Source organism: Arvicola amphibius, chromosome 11, assembly GCF_903992535.2.
Source record: "Arvicola amphibius chromosome 11, mArvAmp1.2, whole genome shotgun sequence".
Lineage (NCBI taxonomy): Eukaryota > Metazoa > Chordata > Mammalia > Rodentia > Cricetidae > Arvicola > Arvicola amphibius.
The window spans coordinates 56,749,735-56,755,285 of NC_052057.2; positions in this window are offsets into that span (position 1 = coordinate 56,749,735).

Consider the following 5,551-nt stretch of genomic DNA (forward strand, 5'->3'; position numbering starts at 1 on the left):
TGTTTTCTTCCTAAACTTAACTTTGTCCTCTACTCTGCCAACAACTTGCCAGGTTCAAGAGATATGGGATAGTTACATACCACAAATCATGGATAGGAGTAAAGCGACCAGCTAGCCCAGGAATGTAACCAGCACCCAGCTATCTCTGGCCCTCTCAAGACTTCAATGCCCACAAATAAGCAGGAAGCAGTCTTGAGAATCTGCCATCCCATTTCCTTTAACCTGCTATGCTTAACTTCCACTTTTTTATTATAAGAAAATAGATGGTAATATAATCTGCTGGCCTGGTCTGTCACATGGGTACCCTGTCCCTTTAAGAAACAAGTCTTGCCCACTCCTAACCTCCCCTTTCTGCCAAGTCAAAATGATCTTCCACCTTCCCTCTTTGTCTGTCTGCCCTTCTTGTGGAGAAGAGCTTTTCTCCCCTCAATCTCTCCCTCTTCTCTTCCCCCTACATAACCCATTAAATAAACTCTATACATAAACTCTCTCCACATGGCATATATATCTGTCTCTCTCCTGCCTTAGGTCACCCACCAGTGGACCTACTGAGGCCTCGGGTGACCCACCACTGCTTTTCATGGGGCCAGCCTCAGGATACTTGCATGATAACACTTACCCTGGCCAGAGGTATTTTTATCAAGGCTGGTGTCTGACACTGAATAAGACAGGAACTCATAATCTCATAATATAATATAATATTAAAATAATATTTTATTAATATTTTTATTAATATATTATTAATAATAAAAAATAATATTTTATTAATATAATAAAAAAGATAAATACATAAATTGGTAGAGAAGAAAACTTTTAGTTGTAATGAAATATAGACTATAGAAGGATGGTAATAATTAACTCATCATAGTCTATATTCACTTGAAGACAGTAAGATTGCCGTGGGACAATGGTTTGTACCCTGTTACTTGTATTTTAAATAAATGCTGATTGGCCAGTAGCCAGGCACGAAGTATAGATGGGGCGGCCAGGCAGGAAGTAAAGGCAGGGCAATGAGAATTCTAGGATGAGGGAAGTTTCAGTCTGCAGTTGTCACACAGACACAGACAAAGCCAGACACAGAGCAAGTAAGATGTGACTGCCTTGCTGAAAAAGATACCAAGCCATGTGGCTAACACAGACAAGAATTATGGGCTAATATAAGTTATAAGAGTTAATAAGAAGCCTGAGATACTAGGTCAATCAGCTTATAATTAATGTAGACCTCTGTGTGATTTCTTTGGGACTGAATGACTGCAGGACTGGGTGGGACAGAAACCTCAGTCAACAGAAGATTAATTCAACCAATTATATTACCCGGCTGATCATTCTCTACTATGGTAGTGGATGGATGTTTGAAAAGCTTTAAAGTTGGTGAAGGGAGAAAAACAAGATTTTTTAGGCTATTTATGCTGTGTGGTCCTCAGCTTTATCACTGGGCAGTGACAGCAGGCAATAGTACAGTAAGCTTAGTTGTGTGTCATGAAACAGCATCCAGAGGCACATGAGTTTAATAGAACACTCATGTGATATAGCATGTTGTTCTTTTACTCTTCTCCACTAGAAAAAGCAAAATTATTTTTAGTGTGTGGGCTGTATAAAAGTGAACACTGGTCTAGATCTGTCTCTCTTGCTGCAGTTTGTAGATTTCTGCTTGAACATAACCAGATCACAACATTAACAGGTTTCTGGAATTTCTTCCATAAACAGCATACTTTTGTACATTCATTATAGTTTTTACAGATATTACTAAGAATAATTTTTCTTGTGCATTCATAATCTAAGTTATGGTGACCTCTTGAAGAGAGTAAAAGTGTCTTTACATTGCTTTGAGGTCCCATAGATCCTGGATGCTCAGACTATTTTAGGAGAATGAAGCTGGAGGGGAGATTAAGACTGAGTAGATTAATGGATTTATCTTAGATTATACTCAATACAAGACTGGCTTTGCTCCTGTGGTGGTTTGAAAGAAAATGTCCCTGAATGGGAGAGGCACTATTAGGAGGTGTGGCCTTTTTAGAGTAGGTGTGGCCTTTTTAGAGTAGGTGTGGTCTTGCTGGAGGAAGTGTGTCACTGTGGAGGTAGGCTGTGAGGTTTCATATATTCTCAAGATATCACCCAGTGTCTCAGAGACAACTTGCTTTGCCTGATCAAGATGTAAGGACTATCAGCTCCAGCACCATGTATGCCTGCAAGTTGCCTTGCTTCCCGCCATGAACTACACCTCTGAACTGTTAGAAAGCCACCCCAATTTAGTGTTTTAGTTGCTGTAGTCATGGTGTCTCTTCACAGCAATAGAAACCTAAGACAGTTGCCTAGATAGCTATGACTTTGGTTATATATAGGTGGTTTTTTAATTATGTGTACTCTCTTTTTCCTTATTATCCTTATTTAACCCTTGAAGTGCTTCCAAGTTTTAGAATGGAGCTATATGAATGAAGCATTAGTAAGTCTCAGAAGGAGAACTAAGCTTTTGAAAGATGTGATAGTCAATCTTTGTTAACTTGATACGATTTCAAATCACCATGAAAATGAATCGCTGGACATGTCTGTGAGGGCTATTTTATGATGTGGGAGTCTCCTCTGTGTGCTATGATTATCATTAATGAATAAAGAAACTGTCTTGGCCTGTTAATAAAGCAGAACTTTGGTAGGCAGTGGGGGGGGGGGGCAACTGAACTGAATGCTTATAGAAAGAAGGGCAGAGTCAGAGAGAGATGCCATGAGCTGCCAGAGACAGATGCTGGAAATTTTACCTGGTAAGCCACTGCCACATGGTGATACACAGATTAATGGAGATGGGTTAAATTAATATAAGAGGTAGCCAGTAAGAATCTAGAGCTAATGGGCCAAACAGTGATTTAATTAATACAGTTTTCTGTGTGATTATTTTGTGTGAAAGCTAGCTGGGAGGCTGGGAAGAATAAGTGGGCCCTCCTCCTACAGATTGGCACTCCAATGTATGCTAACTAAATCCATAAAAAACCTGAGAGGCTTGAAAAGGAATTCTATTAAAAAAAAAATACAGATTTTAACACAGTTTGCTGGCAGCTTGCTGCAGCCCCTTAACTGTAGCAGGAAAAAAGCCTTGGCCATTTTAAAATGTCAAATTTCTGGGCCAGGCTGCCAGCATGACCTCTGGCTCTTTTGGGAGCTGCAGCTTGCTTAATGTTGACATGGACTGGCTGTGTGCCTGGAAGTAGGGTGGTGAGTGCAGTTCAGAGGCACAAGGACCATGCTGGACTGTGCAGAGCTAGCAAGCAGTACTGTATATACCACAATAACTGTGCAGCTTGAGTTTTAAGAAGCATTTTGCATTTTAAGAAGTGTTTCTGGTCAGAAAATAATTACAGATATGCAATAAAGACAAACCAGATAAAAAAGACCTGTAAATGGATCACAGTGTTAGATAAATGTACATAGGCATGGGAGGGTGAATAAAAAGAGTATAAAGAGTTGAAAAAGAAGAAAAAAGTCTTTAAAGGGAAAGAGCAAAAGAAGTAAAGAAAAAAACGCCATGGAAAAATGGGAAATTGACAGAGTCTGGATTATGTTTATTATTATGTTATCTTTGTGTTTTTTGACTGTGAAGGAGCTAAGTATGGAGAGACATTTTATTCATTGTATGAGCTACTAAGCTAAACCAGCATATATGTTCTAAAGGTATCAAGACTTTCACATTTGGGTATAAGGATATGTTGCTTTGGAAAATAGATTCTTCTTTTGTTTTCAAATAAGATGAGAATCTGTGGATTGTTTCCAAACCAATATGGTTTGATAGATTATGCCCCCTGAAAGGTTGCCATGAACACCTTCAAAAAATTACTTAGCCAAACTGCTGACTGAGATGAACCTAGCACACAGGATACATCATGAAAGAACTGACTAATAGTACCCCCAAACAGTAGGAAAGAGTACAGTCAGATTTTGCCCATATTCCCAAATAGTGTTTATAAAAGCCTGTTTTCATTTAAAGGGGGATATGATATGGATATATGAATAATTTGCATTGGTATGGATCTTGGTTTATTGATACAAACTTAAGGTCAATTTTGTTTTATATATATTCTGCTCTTGATTGGGGTGTTGTGATTGTATAGCCCATTTTAAAAATGTAATGTATAATTAAGAAATATAGGTTAATAGATAATCATCTATAATAGTCAAGCTTGTAGTCATGTTAGATTTTCTAGATATATAGAGACATATTTCAGTTAGTTAGGAATTTTTCAAATTTTCCAGAGACCTTCAGAATATGGCATTTAAAATATTTAAAACTTAAGACTTTTCATGACAGTGAGACACATCTGCTCCTGGCAGCAACAAGCTACTTCAAAAGGGTGATGGGCATTGAAGAGGCTCCTTATGGAGTTGGTTAGCCATTTGGGCAAGAAACTGCTCTTGCCTGGACTGCTGAACTGGACATGCAGGACCTGCAGAGAAATGACTGTTCAATTTTCCTAAAGGTGAGATGATCCTTCGGGGTTCCTGCTTCATGAAAGAGTCTGTGAGACATTCTGCAGGATACAGAAGAAAGTGACAGAACTGTCTTTGAAATTTCCTGCTTCATTGAAAAGTCTCCTGGAAACTATGGGCCTGAAAGCCGAAGATGGATGCCCCAATGACACAGAAGAACTTTGGGTGACTGTCCAGGGAGTGAGATGTCTCTGTCATTTCTAGAGTTTGGAAGTTGCTTACAATGTACTTCCTGTTTACTTAGGTAATATCATATCCTTCTGGAGTCTTTGATGGAGTTGAAGAATAGATATATAGTTTTCCTTAGTTATGTTAAAAGATAAAGCAGATATATTGTAACTGTAGTTCTTGCTTGATATTTGCTTTGTTATATGTAATTTTACTATGTTAAAGCCTTTCTTTTTGTTTAAACAAAAAAGGGGAAATAGTGTAGGAGGTCCTTATGTCTCTCGGTGTTGCTTTTCTTGGTTAATGATTAAAGAAACTGCCTTGGCCTATTGATAGGGCAGAACAGGTAGGCGGGGAAAACTAAATGACATGCTGGGAGAAAGGAGGCAGAGTCAGGGAGAAGCCATGGATCCTCAGCCAGGGACAGACGCCAGTTAGAACTTTACACAGTAAGCCACTGCCATGTGGCAATACACAGATTAATAGAAATGGGTTAAATTAATATGTAAGAGTTAGCCAATAAGAAGTTAGAGCGAATGGGCCAAGCAGTGATTTAATTCATACAGTTTGGTGTGATTATTTTGGTTTCTGAGAGGCCGGGATGAACAAGCAGTCCTCTCCCTGCAACAATTTTATATTTGGTTAATGGAAGAGTCGAGACCCACCATGAATGTGAAAGATAGCATTCCCTGACCTAGTGTCTCGGACTGATAAAAAGGGGAAAAAGAATTGAGGAGGTACCTTCATCTCTCTCTGATTTCTTACTGTAGATGCAGCATGATCAGCGGCTTCACAGTCCTGCTGTGGTGACTTCTCACCACACTGGTCTGCGAGCCAAAATAGCCCCTTCCTTGAGTTTCCTTTCTCAGGTATTTTGTTGAAGCAACAAGACAAATAACTAAAACAGACA